Below are 10,862 nucleotides of genomic sequence, written 5' to 3'. Positions count from 1 at the left end.
CCGGTCCAAACCGGTTACCGAGCGGCTAAAATCGCGATTTTTTCCCTAAATTTCAAATTTTGCCAAATGAATTTTGTCCGAATTTTTTTTTTAATTTTTGACTGGTTACCGCGGTAATCGTGACTTTTCGGTTACCGCCAGAGCTTGGTAATGAGCTTCGGTCGGTAAGCCGAACCCTGCCAATGACACAGGGAGGGAGGCTGCTAATTCGCGCACGGTTAGCAGGACCACTCGCAAACGAATTCAGACAGAAAATGACAAACGCACTCACCAGGTCGCCCGCCGCTCGTGCACATCTCGGATAGGCTGTTTTTTAGAAACTTAGAGTTTCACAATTGATTGTGGACTTGTTTCGATCTTTTGAAAAGATTTGATTTGATTTTTTAAAAGCTTTTATATATAACACTCCTCATTGTAAATAGATGAACAAAAAAGAAAAAGCTTTCCCCTATATTGTGTCTTCTTTTATAATTATTCTCTCGAGAGATCGTTAGACTACATCCAGTAGTAGTAGTTTCTCAACACATTATCAGCACAAAGCTGATGAGCAATGTTGGCCTGATCTTCTGATAGGTAGCGATAAGTCGGTGGGTGGAGAACTCGACGTTGATGATCCAAAGGCTTCGACCCAAACAGATCGTCTCCCTTGCAATCACTACACCACAGCTCCGATGGTTATCAACCGTGTCGCGCGGTTGACCTCGCCAATCGTCTCCCTTGCAATCACTACCGAGAACACAAGCAAGAACGTAGAAGATGCAATCTAAAATATTGCGAATTGAATTCAAGCACTCGAAGTCGGGGTTCCACAAACATTTGTGGCGGCCTAGTCGGTCCGGAACAAGAGCGAAAATCTCACAACTGTGTGTAGATCAATATCTAAGCAAAATCCAACACTAATTAGGGCGGCAGCTACTGTATATAAAAGACTAGAGTCGGCCAAGGACCCCTGGACATGTCCCTAATGGACTCCAATAGTTACACGGCCCAACGGCCCAAAAGATGGTGGTGCAGCACCCTGACAGATTCTGGACGTCGCCTTGTTTCGATGATTCCTGTTGACTCAGAAAGAATTTGGACATGGGACTAGTTCTGTTGGAAAGCTTATCTCCTTAGCTTTCCAACCATGTGTAGAACGTCGAAAACGGAGTCCGTATGCGTCCTGGGCGACGATTTTAGTGCAGGCTGGTCCTGGACTCCGAAACGGACTCGAACTTGATTGAACCTCCACCTTGGCTTGGGCGCCCTTGCTGTTCTTCTCCCGTGTTCCTAAGTAATAATACATCACAATTATTCAGTAGCATCCCATCCTTATCAAAATATAAAGGAACACTAAGGAACGAGCTCACCTCATGATTTAGTTGACGTGCACGAGCTCGTGTCAATGGATCTATTGTTGGAGGAATACTCGGTGTGTGTGTATCCGAAAGAGTGATGTCCTCATCAAAAGCTCTGTCGGAAACTAAGCTAGCGGAACAGATCTGCACTGCATCGACTTCGTCGTCAAGCGGGTAGGTCATGGCCTAGCCTATATATCTTACGCGGCATGAATTTGCCATGACATGAATAGGCTACGGTATGTGTATGATGAACAAACATATCGTTTTGAGAAATAGATCTGTTTGCTAGATCGCGACTTGTATGCAATTGATGCCCATGAAGAAGGGATCAAGCCTCTGTGTCGGCCCCACCGAGCCAATTCTGCAGTTTGGCCGCCACTCGTACATGAATGTCCTGAGGTAGAGGAATAGAACCGACCGGAGGCCTTGCTGCTGCTGCACATGGCGCTGAACGGAGACTAGCCTGTAGCCTGTAGCTGTGTGCCCCTTCCCGCTAAGGCTGCCGCCCTGCTGCCTTCTCTCCATTGGGCAGAGAGCCCTGTTGGCCGGAAGCCAAGTGCATGGCATCTTCCAAGAAGATAGATGACAAAAGTCCGGTGTACGAGTTGCACTCACTGGAGTATTTTTTACAGAGAAGGTTGTAGCTAATTGAAGAATAAAGATCCACTCATCGGATAGTCTGGTGATCACAGAGATAGTTTCATCAGAGCAGTTCCAGGGAAAAGAAGAGAAAGTTTAACTCACCGGATGGTCCGGTGTGAATAGAATGAACACCAAATAAATGCATCGGAGTATTTTACATAGAGAGGCTGCAAAGACTCGGATGGCTCAAGATTACTCACCGGAAGATCTGGTGTTGGATTTAAAGGTACGCCAGATAATTCAGTGTTCATAATAGATTTGAGTGGGTTCCAACGGTAAGTTTCTGAAGATGTACTCACCTGATGATCCGATGTTAGTACTTCTGTTGTCACCATATCATCCGGTGTTAACAACTTTTCTGAGCCGTTGGGTTAACGTTAGTGCGCGAGTTAGGCTATATATACCCTTACACCTAGTTATTTGAAGGTGTGGTATATTGCTGGAGTCTAGAGAAAGCTTATGCACATTTGAGAAGACATCTAAACCACCAAAGTGATTAAAGTGATCATCCAAGGCGATTAAGCATAAGATTAGATAGTGTTTAGTGCTTATAGGCCTAGAGTGAGTTGTGGCTAGGTGTTGCAGCTTGAAGAAGGAATCAAGAAGTGATCCTAACTTGTACCAAGAGGTACATCGATATCTTGGAGTCTTGGTGACTCACCGGCAAGCTTGTTGACACTCTGACTTGATGTGGAGTGGCGGCAAGGTGAGTTTACGAGGATGCGTATATCCTTGCGTTTGTGGCTCAAGCTCCGAAGTGATCATAGCGAGAAGTGACCAGAATAGAGGCTAGTGGTGAGACCTTACCTTGGTGGGTTTATTGCTTATCTACCTTGAGGCCTTACCTTGGTGACTTGGTGGCTCAAGAGTCATGACCGGGTGCTAACTGGGAGTATATCTTTGGTGAAGCTCTAATGTGGACTGGGGGTGGCGTTTATGCCATCGATACCACTGAAAGTGCATCTAGCCCTTATGTGTGATTTTGATAATCAACGACAATACCTATAGACTAACAACATTGTTGAGATTTGTTAGTAGGTTGTTTCATAGATGATGCATGGATGAGAGATATGAATGAGCTCTAGGTAAATGGGAAAATTGAAAGTGCATCAAGATGAATGAGCTCTGAGTGATACTAGGTGATGCTTATGAGGAGAAGGAGAAGCTCAATAAGATTGACAATATGCATGAAGGCTAATAAGTTAGTTGTAGAGATCAAGTAACTTAAAGTATAAAAGTTATCAATTGAGTTTTATGGACTAACGCATGTACTTTGTACTTGAGAGTGAGTTAGGGTTAGGATCCATAAGAAGATATGAGTTGAGTTGAGATATTTTATATTTCAAGAGTGAAGAAAAATATTGGACTCTATATATGATAAAGTAAATTTTTTTGAAGATGTCGAATACAAAGTGATTTTCTATAGCAAGACAGTGAAGGGCAAACAAGACGCGGCTGTGATGGACCATCCGATAGTGAAGGGCAAACAAATGGCATGGCGCCGAAGGACCACAGCGGTGGTGAAGAGCGAGTGAAGGCTTTGCGCCTATACCGTGCGAGGTCATTTGAAGCTACCAGTGATTCACAGCAATCACATGAAAAATCAAGAGGAGATAGAGTGATGATGATATAAAAGTTAGCAACCCTCTAAGTTTGAAGAAAAGAGGCGATACTTGAAAGTATTCAAAGGCTCAATGTGATTCAAACGTGTTCTATCTTTGAAATTGAGTATAGGTATGCCGTACTATTAAGAGGGATACAACGTGATCTATTTGTCGTGTCTCAGTGCTCAAGAGTTTTCTAACCTCTTAAGGAGCCCGGTGCGGAAAGTATGAAAGTGTTTGAATTTTGTTTTGGAGTGTTACTAGTTTGATCCAATGCATTTGAGATCATGAATTCAGTTGGGATGTGTATCCCTCTGAATAAGTTTTCCATAGTTTCCAAAATCATTGAAATTGAACTTCAAAATCAAAAGTTATCGTCTTTTTCAGTGGGCCAGCTGTGCTGAACTCGGATACTCCGAGTTGACACGGATACTCCGGGTTGTCCGGAGTCTCCGGGTGAGGTTCCGACCCGAGTGGTATGTTAGGGCCTAAGTGTTTCACCTGAATAATCTTGGTTGGCCCGGAGATTCTGGGTTCTAGACCCTCTGAGTTGTACTGTGGCCAGGGCTCTCGATTACGCATTTTAGTGCCAACTCGGAGAATCCGGGTTGACCCAGATACTCCGGGTCAGTAAAAAAGGTGTGTAACGGCTAGTTTTTTAGGTTGGGTATATATACCCTCTCACCTCCATTCTTTGTTGCTACTGCTTGGACATGAAAGAAAAATATTCTAGAGCCAAAAGAACTCCTCCCCACTCCATTTTAGTGAGAGATTTGAAAAAAAAAAGTGAGTTGGGTTAAGAGATTGAAAGATTGAGTGCAAGTGAGCTAAAATCCATCTTGAGCACTTGAGTTCATCGGCGAGAAGTTCGCAAAATGTTTGTTACTCTTGGAGCTTAGAGCTTCTAGATGGCTAGACGTCGCCAGCGAGAACCTAAGGTTGTAGTGTGCCGCAGGAAATTTGTAAAGGTTTCGATTTCACCTCCGGAAGGGAAGAAATCAAGACTGAAAACCCAAGCTCAAGTGCGACCGAGCTTGGCGAGGAAAAGAGTTGAGAAAGACCCAACTCATGTGTGATCGAGCCCCTCAATGGAGACGTGGGAACCTCTAGAGGAGGTGTCCGAGCTTCGGGAAATAAATCGCATGTCTCCTCTCTTGTTTTTATGTTCTTGTGTTCTTGCTTAATATTTGTGTATTTTTATCGATCTATTTATTTGTGTGCATTTGATTGTAAGTTCTCTATGGATCTACTTGGAATTATCACTTAGAACACACGACTTTACTGCTATTTAATTTCAATTTTGAGTTCATTCTCTGTTGAACCCGAAGGTTCCGGATTTAACTCAGAAATTCCGGATACTGTACAACCAGCTCTAAACCCAAAGTATCCGGGTCAACCCAGAGTCTTCGGTGAACAATGTTTTCAAGATTTTTCAATTAATGTTTTCTTGCATATCTTTTGCTAGATTTGAGTAATCTTTGTCACCCAGAATTGTAACCTACACACTTATTTAGGGTGATTGTGCATTAGTTGAGCCTAGCATATTTAGGATTTTCATTTGTGAAAAATTCATTATTTATTTTTCGCTGTAAGTTTAGACCAACGGTAAAAGGGGACGAATTTTTATAAAAATGCCTATTCACCCCCTTCTATGTGACATCATTGTCCTTTCAATTGGTATCAGAGTCAAGTTTCTCTTTTCGAGGCTTTACCGTCGAGAGAGTAAAGATGTCGACTAGTGGATTATTGCACATAAAACCGCTCCTATTAGATGATTCTAATTATTTTGATTAGAGTACTCATATGCTTGATATTTTTAGGACCATGAGTCCTCATATAGAGCGAGTTGTAGATGTTAGCATTTCTCCTCCTAGTGATATTTTGCTATCACCTGAAGAGGAAAAGAAATACATACATCTCAATGCTCAAGCTACTAATGCTTTATTCAATGTTTTGAGTGAAGATATTTTTGAAACGATTATACCGCTTGAGGACGCTCATCTCATTTGGACTACTCTCAAAGAAAGATATGAGAAGTCCAAATGTGATGGAGAAGAACTTCTTTTAAAGGCATCATTTGAGGATTGCTCAACTTTATCAACACATCATGAAGAGCCTCAAATGACTTCCTCCATCGACCAAAGTGGTCTTACCGCGCAAACTGCCTCACCAACATACTACTCTGAGCAAGGTAATAAAATAGTGAGTAGGGTTAGCAATTGTCATATTCCTTCTTTGGACTTTAACAACACTTGCATGAAATTGCTATATCTACTAGTGTTGATAACTCTTGCATATCATCTAGTGTAAAAATACCTATTTATCATGATGATATGGTTTTTTATCCTCATAGCGATGTATCTAATTCCACTAGTACTTGTGAGACTAACACTTTGAAGGAAATAGAAGTCTATGAGACACAAAGCCTAGGTGTAGAAGCCACAACAAAAATCATCAAGAAAGCTTCATCTAGGAGAAGATCAAGGACAAGTCACGCTTGATACATTTGTTACCAACACATATATTATAGCATGGATTGTCCTCAACTTGGAAGTGAAGCATCCACTTCTCCAAGGTTCTCATCCCCTCACACTAATTCTCCATTGTGCTTTATGGCAAAAGGTAAAAGAAAATTGGTAAGTGAGATTAATAATGCTAATGCTAGTTCTAGTGCTAGTGATAGTGATGAGCTCGGGTTTGGTCTTTTGAGCAAAACGGATATGCCTAAAATTACCAAACTCATGCACGTAATACAAGGCCGTGAGGAAAGCCTCGAGAGATAAGAGGAATTTCTCATTGAGAAAATTGAAGAGTTTATGGTCTTAAATGTGAAATATAAAAAACTTTAAGAATCTCATAATTCTTTATCTAATCTTTATGAGGATCTTAAAGTTAAACATATTTCTTTGATTGATAAATTAGATGTTATGCCTCTAGTGGATTTAGAAAAATCATATCCTAGTTGTAATATTTTATCTAAAGACAAATCCACTATTTCTCCTATTAATGATGCTTGTGCTACTAACTCTAATTCTTACGTAGCATCTTTAGAGAAAGAAAATATTAAGCTAAAGGCTCAACTTGAATAGCTCACGAGCAAGTGTGTAGCTTTGCAAGAAAATCATGATGAGCTTGTGTGCTCTCGCGAAAATCTTGTGGACTCACATGTCATGTTAGAAATAGCTCATAAGGTTGTGGTAACAACGGTAAAATTCTACCAACCTTACATGCACAAGTAAACATGCTCACTAGTTCATATTGAATTGCCTTGTGCTAACGCTTGTTGCTCTCAAGCAAATGTTTCCCTGAGCACTACATGTGACTTGGATCATGTAGGTAAAAATGAGAACCATAAGGATCATGAACTTGAAGCAAAATCTAACAAGAAGAACATGTCCAACAATGTCAAGATCAAGGGGTAAGAATAAAAGAAGAACAAGACTCTCATCACTTGCTTTAAGTGTAAGAAGGAGGGTCATCATGTGAGAAATTGCTCTTTGAAGAAGGAATAAATTGACATGATCAAGAGCCAAGTTAAGAAGATAGCTCATGTTAAGTACTTCAAGTGCTCAAGCATGGGATACTATGCCTCTATATATTCCAACAAGGTTGATGATAAGACTACACTTCAAAAGAAGAAAAGAAGAAGCAGCAAGAGGAGGTGCTATAGATGCAATGAGAAGGGACATGAAGTTGAATCATACCCCTATATGTAGAATGAAGGCCTTATGTCATCTAGGAAGAGGCTCACTGACAAGGAAGCAAGCAAGAAGCAAGATGAGAATGCATCTTGCAAGGACATGCACCGCATTTGGTACACTTGTCGGGACAAGGGATATTTTGGTAAAAATTATCCCAAGGGTAACTTTTGTAAGCCTAACTCATTCAGTAATGATCAACATTTGCCTAGAAAGGTTAAGAGTGGTACTTGTGTTGCTAAGGTGATTAGTTCACCTTATGCTAATTCAAGGGCTATTTGGGTGTCTTAGTCTCTGTGACTAAACTTAAAAGAGTCAACATTGTTTGGGTACCACAAAGTGCTTAATTTGCTAAATAGGTACTTAGAGATACATTGAAGACTTGGCTCACTTGAGAAGAATTTATTACAAATCTCATATCAAGTTTCCTTTCAAATCATATTTATCAGCAGTTGTGGAAAGAGCATCAAGTATGAAGATTATTAATCCAACGTCAAAAACCAATGACATCTCGATAACAAGTACCTACTTTGAAATATCTAGCCTCCTTAACCTTGTGTAGGTGTGAGTCGTTCACAATCTTTTTGTGATTGTGAACAACTAAAGTTGACTAGGTAGTTTTTGCTTAATTATCTACATTCTTATAAAGTGATGCATTTAATAATGCTCTCTAGAGCAAAGTCTTACGAGTGATGCAGGCAATGAATACTTGGTGGTGATCATCAAAAAACAATATCAAGAAAAGATCAAGACTTATGAAAAGCCCAAGCATCTTAGCTTTTTGGATAATCCAGATATTTCAAATTGAATCCGAAAGTTCCGGTCTTTGTAAACCAGGCATTCCGGGCTAAATTCAGAAGTTCCAAAATTTGCAGAAGGTTGAAGGTATATTGAGCTGAAGAAAGAAGTTAAAATTGGACCTCCACCTCAAGTGCTTCGTCAAAAGCTCATCAAGTGTCTAAGAGACTATTTCATCAATGATGTTCAAAAAGACATTTGAAAAAGGGATGGTAAATTTTAAAAATCTCAAGTTACAATCTCTTGTGTATTTTGTGTCTTTGTGAGCTATATAAGGTAAAAGAAATACTAGAGGATTTAGACTTAGTGATGGCTATGGAAGAGGAACGTAATCTACATGATCTCATGGTTGTAAGTTCATTCTTGGCACAAGTATTTTCTTTGTAAATTCATTTTATGTCTTAACTCAAAATATATGGTAAACTCTTCTAGATTCTTGAATGAATTATGTGTATGTTATAAGTAATTCAAGTATTCTTCGTTCTTATCGTTTGTAGGTATCTAATTGATTTCTTTTGAAGTTTAAATTGGTATTTCTTTTCAAAATCTCATTTGGCATCTCTTTAAACCTCTTTGACCTATTGTATAGCTTGATTTTCCTCACACGAGCCATAATTGGATAAGTGATTTGGTTTAACTTAAATTATGAGAAATACGCATATCATAAGGAGCTTACACTATAAATGGTCTTGCACTAGCTTTTCATGATTCCTTTTGTGGGATAGAGCTAGCGTGTTTTGAAGAAAATTTCTCTTTTAGCGAGTCCTCCGTAATTCTTACCAATTTAACGTCAATTGAGGGAGAATTTGTATCGATGATTCCATTTTGACATTGATATCAATTAGGGGAGAACTTTACTTATGTGGGAGAATTATTTGCTCATGGGGGAGAATTTGTAATCCCTTATATTTGTAATGTGGATGTCAATTGGGGGAGTTTAAAAAGCAAATCCTTGAAACTTTTTTGAAGAAGTTTTGCTATGCATGAACATATTCATTTTTCATCTTGATATATATTTAGGTATGCTTGATTCATATGTATAAAAGAAACTCCGTCCAAAATTTGAGATAAACAATATATGCAATCATATTCAAGATTCATTCACACATGCATAGATTGTGAGGGAGTTTGCTTTATACATATTTAGTTCTACTAACATTAAAACATTTATGGTGTTCGATGCTAGTAAAACTAGTTTTGATAACCTCAAATATCTTTGTGATGTTTGATGTTTATAAAACTTGTTCTTTGTATATATTCATCTTCGGATTATATGTATACTTATAACTTAAAATTTTCAAATATAATCATTTAGTGAAATTGTCATCAATTACCAAAATGGGGGAGATTGAAAGTGCATCTAGCCCTTATGTGTGGTTTTGGTAATTAATGACAATACCTGTGGACTAACAACACTGTTGATAATTATTATTAGGTTATTCCATAGGTGATAAATGGAACTTCGGGATCAAAAGTTATTGCTGTTTTTCAGAGGGACAGCTGTGCTGAACTCGGATACTCCTGGTTGATACGGAAACTTCGGGTTGTCTGGAGTCTCCAGGTGAGGTTCCAAGCTGAGTGGTTTGTTAGGGCCTAAGTGTTTCACTGGGATACTCCGGGTTGACCCGGAGACTCTAGGTTCCGGACTCTCTGAGTTGTAGTCCGGCCAGGGCTCTCGGTTACACATTCTAGTGGCAACCCGGAGACTCCGGGTTAGTACAAAAAGGTGTGTAACGGCTAGTTTTTGTGGGTTGGGTATATATACCCTCTCACTTCCATTCTTTGTTGCTACTGCTTAGACATGAAAGAAAAATATTCTAGAGCCAAAAGAACTCCTCACTCCATTTTAGTGAGAGATTTGAGAAGAAAAGTGAGTTGAGTTGAGAGATTGAAAGATTAAGTGCAAGTGAGCTAATGGTCGGGCCCATGTTTCGGAGCAGGACCTCCGATGGTCCCTAGCTTGCTGTTGATGGCTTATGGTCTCTAATATCGCTTAGCTTGCCTAGGAAGATTCGATCCACTTGATCTGAACTGTCCGTTCAATGACGCTTGTGACAAGGGGCATTGAATGCGCCCTGTGAGAAAGGCGTGATTACACCTTGTCAGGCGGACGTGGGATACATGGCATCTTGTGGTTGGGGGGTCACGGGGGGCGGTTTCGCTTCCCCATGATTGTAGCCTGGCAAGTGAAGGGATAGGGCATACACTCATTTTTCTAGGGGGTAATCTCTCCCTTACCTTTATAAGGGGAGGGATTACCCTGAGCGGCCTTTTCGCTCGCGCCTTGTTCTTGTCTGCCATTTGCCTCCAGTTGTCCTTGCTTTGCACGTGCGTCTATCGATTGTTGCTCTTCTTTCCTTCTCTGTCGTCTAGTGCCTTTCGCCATCTTCCCATGATCTGTATGGCTGGCTCGAATGTCCTGGGTGGAGCAGGAATTCAAGCGGTGAGAGAAACCGCCGGTGCGGCCGCGACGGGGGGCCCTCAGGTGGCTCCGGTTCCCCCGTTGTTGATGGGGCCGCCTAGGGTGGAGCTTCGCCGCACCAGCAAAAGTCATTCCCCCATCAAACCACCATGTTGGGGGTGTCTGCCATCGATGATAAGGAGCTTGACCGGATGGTTAGGGAGGGGAAGATTCCCTCCAGAGCCGTCATTCAGCCTCCGTGGGACGAGGAGGTCCTAGAGCCTCTAGCCTATGAAGTCATGGTGTTCGAGGCTTTCTTCAAAGAGGGCCTTGGTTTTCTGTCGACACCGCTGCTCGAGGAGGTGCTCCGCCATTACTA

Source organism: Phragmites australis, chromosome 24, assembly GCF_958298935.1.
Source record: "Phragmites australis chromosome 24, lpPhrAust1.1, whole genome shotgun sequence".
NCBI lineage: Eukaryota > Viridiplantae > Streptophyta > Magnoliopsida > Poales > Poaceae > Phragmites > Phragmites australis.
The sequence above is the reverse complement of the archived record's forward strand: the minus strand, read 5'-3'. Positions refer to the sequence as shown.